The 21,099-nt window shown below is 51.2% G+C and overlaps 1 pseudogene across 1 annotated transcript; it reads left to right on the top strand.

Annotated features, from left to right (window-relative positions):
• The first annotated feature begins 1,343 nt into the window (after window positions 1-1,343).
• On the top strand, window positions 1,344-20,728 carry LOC308628675 (ester hydrolase C11orf54 homolog; annotated as a pseudogene). The gene is made up of 7 exons: window positions 1,344-1,351; window positions 4,786-4,942; window positions 5,052-5,184; window positions 9,665-9,695; window positions 11,841-11,892; window positions 19,488-20,001; window positions 20,678-20,728. The product of its transcript is annotated as an ester hydrolase C11orf54 homolog (transcript).
• Window positions 20,729-21,099: the final 371 nt, after the last annotated feature.

Below are 21,099 nucleotides of genomic sequence, written 5' to 3'. Positions count from 1 at the left end.
ATCATTTTATAGCTGAAGAGCATTTGGCTCGGAAACGTTTGAACAATGTCATTTATTCATTCAACACGTATCCGCTGGCTGCCTCTTCCGTTCCTGGCAGTGTTCTCGAAGCTGGGGGTGTGACACAGGAGCTCCCGGTCTGCTGGGGGTGGGGTGGGGGGCAGACAGCGAACAGGCACAAACACAAAGCAATGACAGGCCGTGGCCTTGCCACCAAGGCATCAAGGGCGGAAACGCCACCTCTGGTGTCCGGAGGAGACACCAGCTTTGTTGACACCCGAGGGCCCCAGGGAGCAGCCTGCAAGGGGTCGGGTGCGGAAAAGCATTCCAGGCAGAGGGAGCGGCTCGTGCACAGACCTTGAGGTGGGAAACATCTCAGAATGTTCGGGGAAAAGGAAGACGGCCCACGTGGTGGGAGAGTAGTGAGGCCAAAGGGGGGGACACGGGAGCAGGGCCGAGGCTGACCACACGGGCCTGGGTGGCCTTGGGAGGGCGATGGGAAGGGACGGGGCCTGTCTGCCTGTTGAAAAGATCCTGGGGGCGGGGGGGGGGTGTCTGTGGAGAATGGACTTGCGGGGCAGGATGGGAAGCAGGACACCAGCGAGGAGGGTGGTAGCCCTCGTCCTGGGTGGACTCGGCACCCCTCAATCCCTCACCTCCGAGCCCTTCAGAGAAGCCAGGGTCCCAGCTCCTGGCAAACTGTAACAGCTGGAAAAACCAGGGAGCCCCAGGGTCTGGATGCCTGGTTATTTCAGGGGAGAATGGGGAGGGGGAGAGGGAGGGGAAGGCTTGGGGGCAAGTCGTGGGAGGGCTCTCTGTCTTCCAGCCTTCCGCAGTGTGCCTCTGGGATAAAATCTAGACCATTCCAAACTCCTCAGCATGCCCTGTGCAGCCCCTGCCGACCCCTTCAAGGCCTTCCACCCGTCTCGTGCCTCTCTGCCTCTAGCACAGGTCTGCATCTCAGCCGTGGGAGAGCTCCAGACCCCCCAGAGGCCCCCTCTCACCCCTGGCCCTTAGCACATGCTGTTCCCTCTGCCTGCAAGCACGCCTCCGCCTCCCCCTCCCCCCCAAGATAACTGCCCTAAACTCCCAAGTCTTACGTCAAGACTGTTCCCCCTCTGGCAAGACTGCTTCTCCCAAGATCAGGTGAGGCCCCCTCCTTGGGGCTCCCAGAGGCCCCCCCTGGGCTTATAACTACCTGCTTGTTTGCATATTTGCTCCATTCAGCTCTGAGCTCTGAGTGCGGGGACTGGGTCGGTTCCGTTCACAGTTGTACCCCCGGCGCCGAGAACAGAGCTTGGCACATTGTAGGCGCTCAGTAAATACTGCTGAGTGAACGAGAGATGGACGAGTGAGTGAAAGTCCGAGGGGAAGAAGGAGCTGGTGCATCTCTTGTGCTTCCAAAAGGCAGAACCAGTTTTAGGGGCTGAAAAGGACAGAAAAGCCGCTTTAATAACTGATTTCTTTGGGGGTGACGGGGAGGCTCCATCCCATCGTGGGAGCTTTTAAATGGGTGCTGGGAACCACCTGACAGGGTCCTGGGGCTGAGAGGTCCCCGTCTGTCTCCTCACGGCGCAGCAAACCCCGGGGTTGGGGCAGGGGCTCAGTAAGTACCCATTGGATGGATGCATGTAGTGGTCCTCCAAACCCAGAACCTTCTAGATTTGTCGAGTAAGGCATCTTAAAATGTGGCTGGTCTGCACTGAGCTGTGCAGCAAGTGTAACATATGTGGTGAATTTCACAGTCTTGGTATTTTAAAGTGAAAATGTCAACAATTGGCTTGCATGTTGAAAGGATAATATTTTGGATATTTTGTGTTAAGTTCAGATATTATTAAAATTAATGTTGGGAATTCCCTGGCGGTCCAGTGGTTAGGACTCGGCGCTTTCATTGCTGGGGCCTGGGTTTGATCCCTGGTCGGGGAACTAATATCCCTCAAGCCACATGGCGTGGCAAAAAAAAAAAAAATGATGTCACCTCTTCCTTTTTACCTCTTTTTTTTTTTTTTTAGAAGGGATTACTAGAAACTTTTAAATGTGGCTTGCATTATATTTCAATCATGCAGAGCTGGCCTAGAATAGCAGTTCCCAACTTTTTTGGATTCACTCCATTCTTTTGCATACATACAAATAAGGAATTTTCAGCAGTGCATTTGAAAGGATCAAAGGACTCCAAACAGCAATTAGCTGTGACCACTCAGCATCGTCCTCAGGACAATGGGCTAGTGCAGCCCGGTCCCGCCCCCCTCCCCCGCCCCAGTGGGCTGGTGGCATGTGGGTGACGACGTGGGACCCATCACTGTGCAGGTCCTGCTGTCTTCTCCTCTCCTCTGCAGTTCACACACCACCCATCTTTGCAAAGAAAGTGGCTTCCTGCTTGTGGACACAACCCACGGCGTGTATTATGCACTAAGGCCCTCAGCTCACTCAGCCCCGAGGCCCCTGGCATACAGGTCAATGTAAGATTTTTGTATTATTTACAGAAAAAGAAATGCTGGCGATTTATATTAAAAGAAGAGTGCACACCCCTAACCGAACAATCCCGTCTGTACAAATGGATCTTAGAGAAATAAAAGCCTGGGGGCTTCACCGTCCCAGGTGCTCTTCTCAGAGCTGGCCTCCTCTGACTGCCCACCCCAGACATTGGAGGCCACCTCCGTCCGACAGGAGGGTGCCCTCGGAATTACAACTGTTCAATCTCTTGGCTTTCACACCTGCATACACAGATGTCAATGGCAGGGTGGTTTGTAGTTAACAAAACACAACCAGAAACAACCTAAATGTCATGTGCAGGGTGAAGTGAGGAATATTTGCTGCTATGGAAAGTCTCAAGTTAGGGCCACATGAATAGATCTGGGAAGATGCCAGCGCAGGTTTTTATAAAACAGTTTTGAGTGGTGTTTATTGCACGATTATACTTTGCGGGGCCTTCGAGGGGTGTTTGGGGGGGGATAGAGAAGAGGTGTGGATGGGAGAGTGTGAGATTGGGAGTGGGGGAGGGGAGGGATGGGAGAAGTCAACTTTTTCTTCATGCATCTTGGTTACCTGGCTTGTTCTGACAAGTGTGTGATGTGTTTATAATTGTAAAACAGTAGGAAACCTGGGTGCCCCGCATTGATCCGAGCTGGGGGCCCTCGTGAGGACTGAGTGTCCAGCAAAGAGACTCCACTGCCTGCCTCAGAAAAATCAAGCACCACTGCGGTGGCTGCCGCCTCTTCCAAACCCAGGAATACATTTCGTTTCTCATGCAGATTCTTCCGTGCGTGGAGTCTGCAGGGTGGAAGGTGGCTTCTCTGCCTGCGCTGACACTAGCTTCCCTCATTCCTGCCCGGTCTGGGATCCCACCAAGACATGGGATCAGAACCAGGAAAAGAAACAAGGAGAACACAGCTGAGTGCCAGCTGGGGCGAGATTCATGGGCGGTTTCATTTAGGGGTGAGGGTCCTCTGGGCTCTGCTTCCCATTTGGGCCCGTGGAGACACTCCTGAGTTTTTTCCATTGTTTAACACCCAAAGAATTCCAGAAACGAGAACGCCTTCCCTGGCTGGCAGCCGCCCCTGGCTCCGTGCGTTGGAAACAGTAAGGCATGTTTCCTCTTGCTCCCCTCGTGAAGGTTTATCAGTCAGGCTCGGCGATGGGTGTCTGATGCTGTACCCTGGACCGCAGTCAGGTGAGGAATTCCTCGAGAAGATAAATCAGTGCAGAGATGGTGGAGACCAAAGCTTGGCAGGGCTCCTGGGTCCAACAGGCCATACGCATTGCCAAGGTCGGCGAGCCCAAACAAGAAAAGTCAAATCCAGGAGGCCCCTGGAGTGGATGCTTTGTTGCTGGAAAAGCCCGCGGGTGCCCGGGGACTGAGTGACGTTAATTCTGGGGACTCACCTTCACTAGGGAGACTAGGGCTCAATGGACAAACCCACGCACAAGCCAGGCAGTGTGGGTTGGCTGCCCCAGAAAACTCAACTCAAACTGACTTTAATAATGAAGGGAAGGTTTGGGGACCTGCTAAACCTAGGAAGTCAAAAGCTGCTGTGGCTTTAGCAGCTCCAGCAATACGGTTGGGCCAGAGTCCCCTACCTGTCCCTCTGGGTGTGCTGTGCTGACTTCATCCTCAGACCAGCCTGCATTTGGCCAAAGGTGACACTCAGTGCCTCTTGTCGCTGTTTTCTTCCAGGTTTAAAATAGTAGGAAAGAGAAAGTTCACTTCCACAAGAGCCCAAACTGTTCACTTCCGTCTGGGGCCAGGGGCCCATCTTGGAAGCAGGGCCTGTGGCTGGACCGGGACCCAGGGCTGCTTGGCTCACCTGGCCAGGGCTTGTCCCCGAACGGAACATGTGCCATGCTCAGCAGGGTGCCAGGTATACTTGAATTCCAGATAAACAATGAAGACTTTTGAGTACAAGATTTTTAGAATGTCCAACATATAAATTAACAAATGTATATGGATATATATCTAAACATATTAATGTTATTCACTGTTTATCTGAAATTCGAATTTAACTGGATATGCTGTATTTTGTCTGGCAATCCTGTGCACACAGGAACTTCAAGGCCCTGAGAGGGCAGTGGAACAGGGGAATGGATGCTGTCTGGGCAACCAGGAGTGTCCACTGCAGACCACGAAGAAGGCTCAGCCTGAGCCTGGATTTGCCAAGATTGGCAGCATAAGGCAGGCCAGGCGATGCTTTCCATGCAGAGCTTGGGCGCTGGATGGAGCCCTGGCCTTGGGGCCATGGTGTGTGGAAAATGACATCTTTAAGCTGTAGCATCATCCTTCACCTGCAGGGTGCTCAGCTCTGAGCAGAGTAACCGAGGAGATGGCAGCTCAGCCTCCCGGCTCCCATGTGTGGGCCGCGTGCTGGAGGATTTGGGCCCTTCTGATGGGCACTTCCCTCCACCCTTATTCGTGGGGAAGCTGAATGCTTATACTCAATTCCCCCCCGTAAGTCTGCTGTGTGTGTGAGAGGCAGCCCTATGTTTATTTAGTGTCATTCTGCTCTGCTAGACTGTGCATCCCTGGGAACGGCAGCCAGCTCCATGCCACTCATCAGGGAGCCCCCGAGCCTGGCCCAGGGCTGGCCCCAGGAGAGGTGCCCAGCACCCACCTGTTGGCCGATGGCCCAGCTGGTAAGGAGCAGAACGAGGGTCTGCATGTGGCTCCCTCACTCCCAAGCCGGGCGCTCGGTAACTTGCCATGTCCTTGAGATCAGGCAGCCTGCAGAGGGGGTCACAGGGGCTGGGTCCCCCTCTCTGCCCAGGCTCAGACCTGCTGGCCAAGCGAGCCTTCCCCTTCCTGAGCCTCAGCGTCTCCATTTTTTATTTTTATTTATTTTTTATTATTATTATTTTTTTGCAGTACGCAGGCCTCTCACTGTTGTGGCCTCTCCCGCTGCAGAGCACAGGCTCCGGACGCGCAGGCTCAGCGGCCATGGCTCACGGGCCCAGCCGCTCCGCGGCACGTGGGATCTTCCCGGACTGGGGCACGAACCCGTGTCCCCTGCATCGGCAGGCGGACTCTCAACCACTGCGCCACCAGGGAAGCCCTACAGCATTATTTGGGGGAAAGAATCAGTGAAGTGTGTGACTAAGAATCGAGGAGGGATTCTGTTCCAGAAGTGCCGGCAAACAACTGCCGAGTGACAGATGTAGGACTTGTACCAGACATGAAACCAGGACACGACGGAGAAGGTGGGGAGTACCCGGGTCCCGAAATTCACGGTGCCTCTCCAGCTCTGCAACCTACACAACTGGCCATAAAGAGGAAACCTGAAAGAAAAGAAAGAAAACTCAAATTGTCTCTGTATGTTTACAACCAGAAGGCCTCTCCTGGGAGGAGCGTATGAAATTTTAGTATTTTAGGCAGGCAGGCAGTACTTCTTGTCTAGACATGGAGAAATGTTGAGATGCAGAATTATTTCCAATGCTCCAGCCAGTGCAGCACGGTTCCTGCCTCTCCCCCCAGATCAGGGGGTGTCATTTACTGTGCATTTGTGGACATACATCACAGAGGCCCCAGCTGCCCGCGGGTGGCCTCAGCCGCTGCATGTCACCGTGACGCAGTGGGACCGAGAGATGCCGGCTGGTGGGCTGTCTTTTCCCAGACAATTGAGCTGCTTACAAATCAATAAAAACAAGGTTGATGGGGATGAGGGCTTTACCGGACTCGAGGCTCGCACCACTGTCAGAACGACAGTGACTGTGTAAGTGGGATCATTAAACCTGTAATTAAGCTCTCAGAAACATGGGGCAGGGAAGGGAAAGAGAGGAAGGGATGGGGTCGGGTTGGCGTTTCCCATTGTTTTGCCCTGTTTCTCTTATTTGCCACCTGGAAAGGTAAGCAGAGCAGGCTCCTGCTGGCCACTCCGCTGGGATGCTGAAGCTGGGGCTGGAGCACCTGACCTGCCCTCCTCTAAGCTGTGTGATCTTCAGCCAGTTCCTTCCCCTCTCTGTGCCTCAAAGTCCTCATTTATAAAGTGGGCTCATGAATTGGTAGAATTAGTCTCTTCAGCCCCAATACTCCCCATGGGACCTAGACTGCAGATCCACGGGGGCCGAGGCTGGGAGACACCTGAGGATGAGGACGGTCCTTGTGGCTCTTGGTGCTTCCTGCAGTGGCCATTTAAAGAGGGCACACTGTGTGGTCAGCAGCGAGGGGTTCTCTCACCTGCAGATGGGGAAACAGGCTCAGAGCCGGCCAGTGGCAGAACCAATGCTCGGACTCCACCTTCAGTTCTCTCCCCGCTGCATCTTTATTCACCAAACATTTCCTTAGCATGGACCGTGTCCCGGGCCAGGTGCTGCCAGACCACGGCCGAGCCCCATATAGCCACCAGGACAGTGGAGGCTGGCAGAGCAGCTAGGAACCCACCTCACTAAACCTCTCTGCATCCTGTTGTTACTAAGATGCAGACTGTGGATAGAGCAGCCGCGTGTGCCCAGTGCCCCAGCTGCCGGGTGCTTCACTTCTAATCTGGGACGAGTGAACGGAGGGATGGCGAGTGGGGTGAGGTGTCAGTAACCCCCAGTGTCCTTGTTACAGAGCTGCCACAACCCTCCTGGGTGGCTCTGGCCTGCTTCCTTCTCTCTTGGGCCCTCCCATGGGGTGGTGTCTGGTAAAAACATACACTCTCCACCTTGTCCAAATGGCAGTCACAGAGGTAGCCCCGGGATGTGGGGCATTGCACCCTTGAGTCCTTATTCTATTCTACATTGTTTGTCACCCAAACCATGTGCTGCCTTTCTGCCAACATAACTATGAAGCTCATCAGAAATGCTTGTGAGCAAGTCCACAAATTCTGAGGCTGGTGGGTGACCTGTTCACTTGTTGAGCACCTACTGTGTACCAGGCTCTATGCTGAGGACTCTCCTTTCAGCCTCAGCATGATCCTTTGAGGGAGTAATGCTACTGTCCAGTTTTACAGACAATGGCAGTGAGGTGAGTGTGGTGGCCAGAATAATGGCCTCCCAGTTGTCCACAGCCGAATCCCCATAGCCTGTGAACATGTTACGTTTCGTGGCGAAGGAAGATTAGGTGGAATTAAAGTTGCTAATCAGCTGACCTTGAGATGGAAAGACGATCCTGGGTTATCAGGTGCTCCAGCGGAATCACAGGGTATTCATAAGTCAAAGAGGGAGGCAGGTGGACAGTGTCAGAGTCATGTGATGTGAGGAAGACTCGGTGGCCATTGTTGGCTTTGAAGGTGGGGGAGGGGACCACAGTGAAGGTGGGGGGCCGGCTCTGGAAGGCAGCAACGGCAAAGAAAGGGGTTCTCCTCTAGAGCCCCCAGAAGGAATGAGCCCTGCCAACACCTTGATTTTAGCCCAGTGATGCCCATTTTGGACTTCTGACATCCAGAACTCTAGGATAATAATTTTGTGTCGCTTCCAGATACTAAGCGTGTGGTAATTTGTTATCACAGCCATGGGAAACTGACTGCAGCTAAGTTCCTCATCCTAGGTCACATATAGTAAACGGTGGGGCTGGATTTAAACCCAGACCTCAGGGATTGGTTCAGGGATGGACATGCAAAGAAGGCTGACAAATCCAAAGCAATCCTGGGAGTTTCCTTGGAACAAACGGGAAAGGAAATCTCTTTCCATCAGGGCTGCTGAAGACAATAGGTGCTAGCCTGGAGGGGTTGATTAGCTACCACTAGGTAAATGTCGTTCTGAATTACAGAATTGGGGTGAGAGGAAAAACAAGATGGTGACATTATTTGAGCCCCTGGATACCACCATTCCTGAATCTAACTCATCTTTACATTCCAGGAACAAATAAACAACCCCTTTTGCTCAAGCTGGTTTGAGCTGGGCTTTCTGTCTCTTACAACTGACAGATTCCTGGCCATCTCAGGATTTGGACATGGCTATTGAAAACCTAAAGGATTTGAACTTGATTTTGATTTCCTCTGTGCAAACACCCCCCACCCCACCGCCACCCTTTAGGTTTTCAGAGAGAGAGCAAAAAAGTCAGATGCCAAGGAGCCTTTGAATCATATAATCCTACAATGGCACAGCCTCTAGAAGCCTCTTAGTCCTTAGTTTGACACTTTTTACACTGATACAGAGAGTGGGAGCGACTTGCCCACAGTGACACAGCTGCTAGGAGACAGCCGAGCCCAAAATCTGGGTCTTTTCATCCCCACTGTACCCCTTTGCCTTCTGAAGTTCCACAAGCAAGGGCTTTGAGTGCATGCTTTCTGGATGGTTTTCCTGCTGACAGGACCCAGGAAAGAACTAAGCTTGTCCAGCCTTGATTTTGCCACGCTCTTAATATGGCTCACATTTGCTTGTGGTCGAGTCTTTAGAAGTCGGCTTTTTGGCTGAGCCACTCTCCTCCAGCCCAGGACTCGCCTGGAAGTCACTTGTGGGGTCTGCCCGTCTGGTCAGCTGTGGTTGTGCAGTTAATATTTCCCAGACTAGGCTTTCTTCCTGGTCCCCAAACTCTCTGACCCCCTCAAAGCTCTGAGAAGGGAGGAGTGTGTCAGGGGTGGGTCTCCCAGCCATCCTGGTTTCTTTGCTGGTTACCTGCCCCGCTTCGAGGAATCAGATGGCTTCACTTAATGAGCAGGCGGGAGCCAAGAGGACCAGACCCCAGGCTGGTGCTAAAAATGCCAGCTGTGTCCAAAGCGGTCACCAGCTCCCACCCACCGACCAGCCCAGGTGGAAACACACCCTGTACACCTCCTCCTGGCTCACTCTTTTGTTTTTTCCAACCTCGCCACCATTTACAAACAATCTTTTTGCATCCCTTCCCGTGTTCATGGTGGAGGTCCATCCTCCTCTTACTGGGAGTGTTCTGAGCAGATTCCCAGTCTCTGATCATGAGCCGGATATTTACTGAGCACTTACTAAGAACAAGGAAGCTTCTGTCAGTATTAGTATCAGTATTAGTTTAATCCTATGAGGTGGATACAAGTCTCGTCCCATTTTAGATCCTAGGGAATGTGCCCAGGTGCATGGAGTGACTCTCTTAGGACAGCACAGCTGGGAAGAGGCAAAAGTGGGGGCAAAGCTGGCATCAGTCTTACTCTGTACATTTTACTTTTGAGGAAACGGAGACCCAGGATAGGGAAGTGACTTGCTCAAAGTCACACAGCAAGTGAGTGGCTGAGATGTGCTCAGAGTTCCTGTTTCCTGACTCCTGGTTTTCTCTCTCCCCCAGGGGTCCCACAGGCGCCCGGGCAGCAGACCAGGTAGAGCATGTGGATGGCCTCCACCATGGCCACCAAGGGTCCCTTCTGAAACCTGCCTTGGCTAAGGTGGTTAGAAACCCTCCCTAGGTGGGGATCCTGCCCTGCAGTGGGCGGTCCTATTCAGCCCATGGTTTGCAGTGACCCCCTCCATCAGGGCACCCCACCTACCCCATCATGACCCCCAAGAACTGCAGTGCTCCTGGGGTGGGCTGTGGAGAGCACAGCCTCATGCTTTGCTTGAAGCTTTAAAAAAAAAGATTCCATTCAAGGTGGATTCTCTCCTCTTGGAAGGAGAGAATCTACCTTCTAGTGGGAGAAGCAGATCGTTGCTGTGGCTATTTCCCATGAGGAAGTCGCGAAAACAGAGCAGGAAGCTGGGCTGGGGGGAGGGGTCGGGGAATCTTGAGGTGAAGGGTCAGGGAAGGCCTCTCTAGGGAGGTGACATTGAGATAAAACCTGAACAATGATCAGGAGGTGGCCATGAGAATATCGAAGAGCTCCAGGCAGAGAGAACAGCAAGTGCAAAGGCCCTGAGGTAGGAATGAGCTTGTCTTACTGGAGAATCCATAAAGTCAGTGAATGAGGGGGTGGGTGGTCAGAAATGAAGTCAAAGAGATAGACCTTCTTAAATAGAGAAAATAACCTATCAGTGATGTACTCCACCACCCAAATATCCAGGGTGCGGGGGGAAGGGGACTTAGGTTATGGCAGGAACATCACGTGACACATACGGCATTTCGTGCCACTCTTGTATTAACTGGTGAGGTGAGAGCTCTCATCACCCCCATTTAGCAGAAGAGGAGCCTGAGGGTCAAGGAAGTGGGATGGCCCGTGGAAGCCACGCTGACCAGGCTGGTTGCTGATGGGGCTTGTGGGCTGAAGGAGGCTCTTTGCTGAAAATGCAAAGTCCAGGGAAGCTTGCTCGCCTGGCATCTTAGCTTACCTCTGTATCACAACGTGGTTCCACTTTTCCTGTTTCCAGCCAAACGTTTTGGAAACTCTGGGAGGTGTCAACCCATACAGCCGCCAGAGGCTTCTGGGACTGCTTGTGCAAAACTGGTGGGAGGGGGGGACTGATTTCTGCCAACCTTTCCTCTCTCAGACATGGGGCGTTGCGACTCTCCCTCTCAAGGGACAGGGGATCTGGAAAGCACCTCTCTGGGTGCCGGCTTTCCAGAGAGTCTGAAAAACAGCGTCCCACAGTAAGGAACTGAATGAAAGCAGGCGCTGTTTTGGCAACGTATACAGATCACTCACAACTGGTTTGACGGGGGATGGCGCCCGGGAGGCCCACGAGCCCTGGCACCCAGCCTGAGGACGGCTCCTTGCATGTTGGCTGGGGGTGTGTAACCTATGGAAGCTGCATCCGGCCTCCCGGGTGCTCCCCTGTGCTTGGCCCAGGAGTGACGAGACCCAGATCGACCTGTGCTGGGTGGGAAGCCAGGATGGGCACACGTGAAAAGATCTGGTCTTTTGTTCACAAATATTTCTTGGTACTTCCTTTGTACCAGAACCTATCAGCGCCAGGATGCAGCCACAGGCAGGACAGATGGAGTCTTTTCTCCCGAAGCTCATGTTCTACTGGGAGAGCCACAGGCCATATAAAGAAACAAATAAAAATACGCTACTCAGGAGTGACACGTGATGGGAGGGGATAAGGTGACCAGTGGAGAAAGGGGGGTCCTGGAAGACCACTCTGAGGAGGTGGCCTTTGTGGGGAGACCTGAATCGAGAGGGAAGACCCCCTCCCCGGGGAAGGACAAAATGACACAGGGCCTCATGCACCAAGTTGGTGCTATCTGCCAGCTGTGCCCCCGCCTTGAGGCCCATTTCACAGATCAGTAAGCTGAGACACAGAGAACCAAAGTAACTCGCCAAGGATATAGAGCCAAGAAGTTGAACCCAAACCCCCTGGCTCCAGGGCCCACACAGAGAACCACTAGGCTGCACAGCCTCCCGAAGATACCTAGGGACACAGGGTCCTACCCAGGATTCCCACCGTAGCCTGTGGCTCCGAATCAAGTCCCTGTGCACATCTAAAGACCAAGTGGGGGCGGGTGCTGGGCAGCACCAGCCTGATGGATGGAAAGCTGGCCCTACCAACTCCCTCGTGCCATGTGTCCCCCCATTTCTGGGTGCTCTCAGTGGGGACCCCGAGCAGGTTCAGAGGGGAGGCTGCCAGTTACAGCTCCCCACAGTAAGTGTGGCAAAGGGCTGGGTATTTTGTTTCCAATCTGTCAGAGACCTGGAGGTAACCCCTTGGTGCCCAGGGCTGGCTATGCACTGGTCACGTTCTCGGATGTCACTGTGGTGTCAAATCGCTATAAAGCTTTTTAAACACTCTCATCATGAACAGGCAACAAGGTCCCGAGGTGAGATGTGCGAAGCTAGCGTCCCTGCACAGCATCCGTCATCCACGGGCCTCCAGAGTCTGGCCGCACTGGTCCCCTCCAGCAGCCTGAGAGCCACCAGCCAGTCTCACCAATGGCATCTGGGAACAAGAGTACCCGGGCTGAGGCTCTGTTCCTAAATGCCTCCAAAGCCCCGAGTCTCTGGTTCCGGAGTGGTTTGAGTTCTGTGCTTCCGGGAAAAGGCAGGGAGCGATGCCTCGCTGCTTGCTCTGGCTGTGGACTCTGTGCTGGTCTTTGCGAGACCCGGCGGACAGGCACAGCTACTGTGGGCCTGGCTGACCCGATTCAAGTGATTCCATCAACTTCCGGCCCTTAAGCAGCTGTCCACCATCCAACCATTACCACGTCCCCAGCCCCTGCGCCTTGCCTCCAGCTCAGTCTCACATCAGAACGGTCCCTTCTCCCGGGAACATGCCTCTGGATGGCCCACCCGCCCACGCGGGAGGAGGGGGTGGGTCCGACTGCCTGCCCCAGCCCAGCCAGCCCCAAACGTCTCTTCCCTGGAGCCGGGCGGCCAAAGCGGCCTCAGGACTGGAGGGCACGGTCAGCCCCGGGCAGGAGAGGGTGGACGGCTCATGGCGGCCCAATGGAGCAGCAACATGAGAAAATGAAGTTCATTGCACGAAACTTCAGGCAGGAAGAGCATTGACTCATCCCCCTGCCCCCAGCCAATTTTTTTTTTCCCCCAAAAAGCAACCACTGAACTTTTTCTACTTTCAGTCCCCAAACTAATTAAATCACATATTGGGTTTGGGTTTTATTGGGAGACGGACCCCAGTCGTGCTTTGCTTTCTCACTCAGGCTCTCTGTGATCTCATCAACCAAGGTGGGGTGTCCTCAGGGCTGGGACCTCCTGGGCCTCCTCTCTTTGCCCCAAGTCCCTCTCTGTTTCAGAAACAGTCAAAAGAAATCCTCCAGCATGAGCTCACGGGAGGCTTGGGGCTAACATGAGTTTGACTGGGTCTTGGCACAAATGTTGTGGATGCTTAATTTTTTAAAAAATTAATTAATTAATTAATTAATTAATTTTGGCTGCGTTGGGTCTTCCTTGCTGCACGCAGGCTTTCTCTAGTTGCGGTGAGCTGGGGCTACGCTTCATTGCGGTGCATGGGCTTCTCATTGCAGTGGCTCCTCTTGTTGTGGAGCACGGGCTCTAGGTTCTTGGGCTTCAGTAGTTGTGGCACGTGGGCTCACTAGTTGTGGCTCGCGGGCTCTAGAGTGCAGGCTCAGTAGTTGTGGCACATGGGCTTAGTTGCTCCGCGGCATGTGGGATCTTCCCGGACCAGGGATTGAACCCACGTCCTCTGCATTGGTAGGCAGATTCTTAACCACTGTGCCACCAGGGAAGTCCCGTGGCTGCTTCATTTTAACATGGAAATGTTATAAAGTCAGTGGCAGCAGGATCCCCAGGCCAAGGCCCTCTGGATGGCCTTGCTGTAAATCAACACTGGTGTCTTTGGCCACACGTGTCCCTAGAGGATGTTCCAGAGCTTGACCCTGTGTGGGAGGCATTACCTTGAACACTGAACACAGGACGGTGTGCGGCAAGGCAGGTTGGAAATGGTTGATTGTCTGGGACTACAGAGGCCACAGGCTAAAATATCACCAATAAAGGCGCCGAAGCACCCGGAACCACCTCAGTCAAGGGTGCTGGGGGGGTCTGCAGGTTACAGCACCCTGGGGAGAGGGGTGAACTCAGGCTCACCGCCCAGATGGGAGTGGTGCTGTATGGTGTTTAGAGTGCAGAGTACTCTCCAGAACTCTTCGCTTAGGCTTCTACAGCCCTTGTAAGTTTATAAGAATAAATACAAACATGCTAGTTGAAAAATGAAGAAATAAAATAAATGTTAATCAAGTCACTTTGAAGGACGGAGGGGAAAAGCTGCAAAGGGACACGTCCATTCTTTATAAGGCACTTTATGGTCACCTCCTTTCTGAAATGTCTACCGGAAATACATTGTATTAGGATGCAAAGCTATTTGTTCAAGTTATCACTGCAGCTGAAAAACATAGTATTTTTCCCACTTTTTTTTTTTTTTTTTTTTTTTTTTACTCTCATCACTAAGAAAATTGAAGTAGAAAATCCAGCAGACAATTATGCTTCGTGGAGTGGTGTCATGTCTGCAGGCTTCTCCGATGCTCGTGGTGGCCTCTAATTAGATTCAGGGTTCTCTGTATGTGGGGGCCTCAGTCTAAGGCAATTTGAAAGCTAATCATGCTTAATTAGGTTGTGCTATTAGGAAACAGCCAAGCAAATGGAAGAATTGTGACTCATGCTTGGGAAACTTACAAAAGCAATATCACAAAACACACTGTTACTACCGGGGAGAAGCGCAAAAGTCACTCGCCTTCTGTTTGAATGACAGGATATGCATCCATGCTGGAGAGGTGCTGAGGGTCGTCCCTTCTCTAGGGGGCCAAGTTCTAAAGGTGTACTGGCTACATCTGGCTGCCTCCTCTCAGAATGGAGGGGACTTTGTTTCAGGAAGTGATCTGGAGAAATTTCTTGCACTTTGCTGCAAGATGTGAGACAGACACATTTATGCCTCATTTTATTGGGGACACGTGATTCAAAAGTGGCTGAAACCCGGGGTAGAGGGAGGCTGTCACTGTGCTGATACGTCCACGTGCCATGGTTTAAGGACCTGCAAGAAAGTAGCTGAAAGACATGTGCTTTGTAGACGGCACAAGTCCAAGCTCAAGGTTAATTCACCTCCGGACAGTTGGGAAAACTCCGAGGCCTGGATAGGAAGCCTCTTGTGTTTCCAGCTCTCTGAATTTATATCAACCAGGTTCATCTTCACAGAAGTGAAAAGAGGTTCTCAATTCCCCACCTGTTGATAAGAGCATAAGGATTCCAGTTCAGCCATTAGATCAATTTCTGACCAAGGATGCTAAAAGAGAGCTTCCACTCACCTCCTCTGTGCTTTTATTTCTCATTGGCAAAGTGAGTGTCAGAAAAATGAATGAACACGTCACTCCTCAAATATTCATTGCCAGGCACTGGGATTAAAATAATGAATAAGACATGTTCCTGTCGTCAAAGAGCAGGGATCCTTTAGAAAGCAGAGCCTGAGGCAAGGATTAGGTGGCTTCTGCTGTACTGGGGAGGAACAAGCCCAGGGCAGTGGAGGTGATGGAGAGGGAGGTGAGGTGGTGGGGGAGGATTTGATGGGCGGTGATGCAGGGCACTGGCTGCCACACCCAAAGTGCTGAGGAGGGACAGACTGGGCTGCCTGGCAGGTGTGTTCACCCAGCACACGAACTTCCCTGGAAGGGCTGCAAGGAGGAACTGCACCTCCAAGGAGTCACAGGAGAGAGAAAGGAGAAGGCGTTGTACCCGGCTCAGGGAATGCCCCCCCCCCAACACATTTCCTCCCCAGGCACCTCATCCAGCCCCTCTGGCTGCTAGAAAAGCCAGGGTCCCCTCTGTGTGGTATCTCATCCACGTATGGAAGTGGAGGTGTGGGGTGGTGTCATCCAAGAGGGAAGGAAGGGGCACCTGGGAGAATCTGAGAAGGGACACGAAGCTTGTGACCCAACACAGGGAGACAGACAAGTGAAGACGCAGGTGCATGTGTCCGAGGGGGTGTGGAGGGGGGGCATCTCACAGTCTGCGAGGTTCAGACAGACCGTATTCCAGGAGGAAGGAACACGTATCCCAACACTGGAAAGATGAGTGGGATTTGGCCAGGGGAAGGATGGGACAGGGACAGTGTTCCAGGCATCAGGTCCAGGTAGGCAAAAGTAGGTAGGCTGGAAAGTGCAGGGAGAGACTGAAGCAGGAAGAAGGCTAGGATGAGCCTGGAGAAGTGGGGAGCACGAGCCAGACCACGCCCGGCCTCATCAGCGTGGGAAGGGCTTGGATTTTACCCCCAGGAGCAGGGAGCTCCCCTCCAAGCAGCCGGGGCCCTGGCCCTTGGCTCTCAGCGCTGGGAATCTGCTTCTCTTTTACCTTTCTGGCTTTGTTCTCCTTCCCTCTGGGCTGGGAGCTCAGGGGAGTTTAGAGCAGCTGTCTCCAGACACCAGGGGTGAGAAAGTCCAGTCTTCGCCATGCTAGCCTCATAACAAGTCACCGTCACACCTTGCTGGCCTCGGGAGACATCAGTACTGTGCCAAGAGCTGGCAGCTTCACTTGTCTGCTAGCACAGGATCAGCAAAAAGGAGGGCAGGGAGGCAAGGTGTGGACAGGGCTGGAGGCATGGGCGGCAGGCTCTGCTGTCCTGGCTGGTTGGCTAAGGAGGGCCCATGATGTGAGGCCAGCTCAGCCTCTGGTGGGGGACCTGGGGATGTGGCTCGGGTGAGTCCTGTCATCTCTCTCAGGTCCACTCTGGAGTTAGCTGAGCACGGATCCACTTGGTTGCTATGGTTCAGAGATGCCCACCACAATTTCCCTCCTCTCTTCCTGGGTATTGGATGAGGGATGGGTGTGTGACCCACCCTGGACCAATCAGAAGTCTGAGATGGAGGCTCTGAGATGTTGCATAAATGAAGCTCAGTCTCTGGGTGCGGTGGGCAGAATAATGGCCCCCAAAGCAGTCCACTTCCTAATCTCTGGAACCTATGAATATGTCACCTTATGTAGCAAAAGGGACTTTGCGGACGTGATGAAGAATCTTAAGATGGGAAAATTATCCTGGATTGTCTGAATGGGCCCCATGTATTCATAGAGGTCCTTATAAGAGGGAGGCAGGAGGATGAGAGAAAGAGAATGTGAGGCCAGAAGCAGAGGTTGGAGTGATGACTTTGTTGCCTTTGAAGATAGAGGAAGGGGCCACAAGCCAAGGAATGCATCAGCCTCTAGAAACTGGAAAAGGCAAAGAAGCAGATTCTCCCCTAGAGCCTCGGGGAAGGAAGACAGCCCTGATACACCTGAATTTTGGTCCAGTAAGAACCGTTTCAGAATTCTGACCTCCTGAACTGTAAGAGAATAAATCCATGCTGTTTTAAGCCACTCAGGTAGTGGCAACTTGTTAGAGCAGCAAAGGGAACTGAACACGCCGGGCACACGGGTCCTTGCTGTCAGAGTGCCTTCATTTCAGAACAGTGTCACGCCCCCCTCGTCAGAGATGTGGGGCTTGACATTGCTTGTAGAATTCTGGGGGTGATGCCTTCTGCGTTGCTCCTGGCTTGTGGGCTTCCCTGCAGCCAAGCATCTACACTACCTGATTCTCCCGCCAGATCGGCCTCCTGGAGCTGCAGAGTATTTGTGCTACACTCTCCACACTACGAAATAACTGACGGCTGCTGTTGGATTAGCCTTGGGTTTCCTCGTCCGCAGTGGTTGAAGTTTCCCCGAGTTGGGAATCAACCGTTACTCTGATGGCACTCTCGGTGGGCCTCTTTTTTCTGCTGTATGACTGTGACCTGGCAGGTGGCCTTCCCCCCTCCTCCCTTCTCCCTGTGAACACACACAAAGTGCATCCTGATGAATTTTCACATGTGCATACACCTGTGTCATCACCACCCAGGTCACTCCGACCATTTCCAGCACCTCTTCTGTTGACCCTTAAGCCCCCAAAGGTAACCTCTGTCCTGACTTCTATCATTGTGGATCTGTGTTGCCTGTTCTTTTTTTTTTTTTTGGCGGTACACGGGCCTCTCAGTGTTGTGGCCTCTCCCATTGTGGAGCACAGGCTCCGGACGCACAGGCTCAGCGGCCATGGCTCACGGACCCAGCCGGTCCACAGCATGTGGGATCTTCCCGAACCGGGGCACGGACCCGCGTCCCCTGCATCGGCAGGCGGACTCTCAACCACTGCGCCACCAGGGAAGCCCTGTGTTGCCTGTTCTTGATCATCACGTAAAGTGAGTCGAGATGGGAAAACTGACTCTTGTAAAATGTACATCTGGCTTCTTTCACTGGGAGATCCATCAGTGTCTTGTGGACCAGTAGTTCATGCATCACTGCTGGGTAGTGTTCCCTGTGTGGATGGACCACAATTTGTCCATTCTCCTGCGGATGCACGTTTGGGTTCTTTCCAGATTTGGGCTACAATGAATAAAGCTGCTTCCAACATGCATGTGCAGGTCTTTGTCTGGACATTTGCCCTCTTTTCTGTTAGGGTGTTTCTAGGAATGGAATTGCTGGGTCGTAGGGTAGTTGTATATTTGGTCTGAATTCTTTTTTGATTATTCTCTTGCTGGTTGGATCTCACTGTCAAAAAATTGACTCCAGTTCTCTTTCCAAAACTCTCCCAAGGAGTTTTCTCCAGGGATGTGTGTCCTCTTGTGTGTGGAGCATCTACCCACTGTGTTGATTTGAACATCTTGCCTACATGTAACATTTCCAGGTCACATCCACGGCCCATCTGGACTTTGTGGAAGTTGTCTTCTGGTGCAACGTGTTTCTGTGGAAAAGTCAGATCAACTCAAATATTCCCCTCCTTTTCCCTGACCTGTTTTCCTGCTTCAGTGTTTGAAGAAGTCTTTCTCTGTCTTTGGAATTCAATTGTTCAATTACAGCATATCTCGGTGTTGGGCATTTTAAAGAAAAGTTTCTTGGAACATATGAGTTTTTTAAATATAAAGTTTCAGAGGTTTTTCTTCATTTCAGGGAAACTTTCCTGCTTCATGTCTTTGAATACATTGTCACTGTTGGGCTTTGTAATCCAGGGACACCCCCAAACCCTTATATCGCATCTCCTGCAATAGGCCTCCACCTCTGTTAGCTTCCCTCAGCTTTGATCTCTTTGCTCTTTTCATGTGTATGCCTTTTCTCTCTGTTAATATTTGATTTCCAACTGTATCTGTTGTGTTCTCTGTCATTTAAAATTTTATTTCTTAGTTATGTAAAATTTTTTTTAAAAAAATCTGTTCCCCTTGGTCAGTTTATATGTTAAATAGGATTTGAAAATCGTTTTTGTCGTCCAGCATTTGTTTTACTGAATGCTTAATTTTTATTAAGTTTTTCTAGAGGGTGAAGCAACTGAGAGAAATTCTCTTCTGTTTCTGGAGACACATTTTCTTCTTGGTTGGGCTCTTTTTTTTTTAATACATTTATTTATTATTTATTTATTTATTTTTGACTGTGTTGGGTCTTCATTGCTGTATGCGAGCTGTCTCTAGTTGCAGTGAGCTGGAGCTACTTTTCGTTGTGATGTGCGAGCTTCTTATTGCAATGGCTTCTTTCGTTGTAGAGCACAGGCTCTAGGCGTGCGGGCTTCAGTAGTTGTGGCACGTGGGCTCAGTAGTTATGGCCTGCAGGCTCTAGAGTGCAGGCTCTGTAGTTGTGGCGCACGGGCTTAGGTGCTCCGCGGCATGTGGGATCTTCCCAGACCAGGGCTCGAACCTGTGTGCCCTGCATTGACAGGTGGATTCTTAACCACTGCGCCACAAGGGAAACCCTGGACTCTTTTTAAAAAATACCTCTTTTCGGCAGAAGGGGAGAGGCAGCACGTCGAAAGGAGGGCCTCTGGAGTGTGGAGTTCCGGAGTTTGGAGTTCTGCAGAAGGGGCTAATGGATACCTTTGCTGATGTCCAGGTCTCTGTAGTTGATTGCCCTAATTTGACTAAGGAGCCATTTACCTTTCCTGTAAAAGGTATCTGTGGGAAAACTAGAATTGCAGAAGTAGGAGGTGTGCCTTACTTATTTACTTACTTACAAAAAAAAAAAAGTTTATGATCTGAATAAAATCGCAAAAGAAATCCAGGTTCATGGAGATTTTGTTTTTGGAGCAGGAGCAGGCCCATTTCAGACTCTTGGATTCAATTCTGATTTTATGCCAGTTGTTCAAACGGAAAGTGAACACAAACCTCCTGTGAATGGAAGTTACTTTGCTCATGTTAACTCTGCAGATGGAGGGTGCCTACTAGAGAAATACAGTGAGAAATATCATGATTTTGGGTTTGCATTACTGGCTAATCTTTTTGCCAGTGGAGGCCAACCTGGGAAGGTGATTTTGTTCTAAAAATACAGTATTCTCCGAAAGTTCTCAGATAGCTAAAAATTTGAATGCTCACTGCTAGTTTTCTTAAGAAAATCCAGAGCTACCCAGGTCCCAAACCTCTTTAAATAACCCAGTAATAAAAGATTCAGAAAATACTACAGGCAGAGGGAGAGTCTTATTTAAAACTAAGGTTAAGAATACTACTTTGTGCTTCCCTGGTGGTTCAGTGGTTAAGAATCCACCTGCCAATGCAGGGGACACAGGTTTGAACCCTGGTCTGGGAAGATCCCACATGCCATGGAGCAACTAAACCCATGGGCCACAACTGTTGAAGCCTGCGCGCCTAGAGCCTATGCTCCACAACAAGAGAAGCCACTGCAATGAGAAGGCTGAGCACTGCAACAAAGAGTAGCCCCCGCTCGCTGCAATTAGAGAAAGCCCACGTGCGGCAATGAAGACCCAATGCAAACAAAAATTTTTTAAAAAAGAATAATATTTAGTAAGCGATAGCATTTTTCCAAGGAGCTAAAAGGTCATTGAGGTGAAAGCCAAAAGAAGAACTGGAAAACTTAACCTCGTGACTTGTATGAGACAGACTCTTGAAAAACATTATGGAGATAAGCCTGTAGGAATGGGAGGTACTTTTGTGATTCAGAAGGGAAAAGTGAAGACTCACATTATGCCGGCAGAATTTTCTTCCTGCCCATTGAACTCTGATGCTCCATCACACTGATAAACCAATAGAGACCCATTCATTTGGGTGAGATTAAATCAACTGATACTCGTTTGACTGATTAACTCATTAATTGATACTAATATAAAGCCTAATAGAAATGATCTCACTACTTAAGCCCTATTTTTTTCGGCCTTTGAAATGAAAGGTATGTCGACACTGTGCTCTGTATTACTTCACAGATCTATCTGAAAGGGATTATTGGGAACAAAGGCACATGATGGAGATGTTTTTCATTCTTTTTATTCTAAAAGTAAGTCTTATGTTTATAATTAAATATAAACAGGATTAAGAAGCAAGTGATTATTAATAAACCTACCTAAGGAGACAAAAGACCTGTATGCAGAAAACCATAAGACACTGATGAAAGA

The sequence above is a fragment of the Mesoplodon bidens genome, assembly GCF_964165515.1.
Source record: "Mesoplodon bidens genome assembly, chromosome: 15".
NCBI classification, from domain to species: Eukaryota; Metazoa; Chordata; class Mammalia; order Artiodactyla; family Ziphiidae; genus Mesoplodon; species Mesoplodon bidens.
The sequence above is the reverse complement of the archived record's forward strand: the minus strand, read 5'-3'. Positions and strand labels throughout refer to the sequence as shown.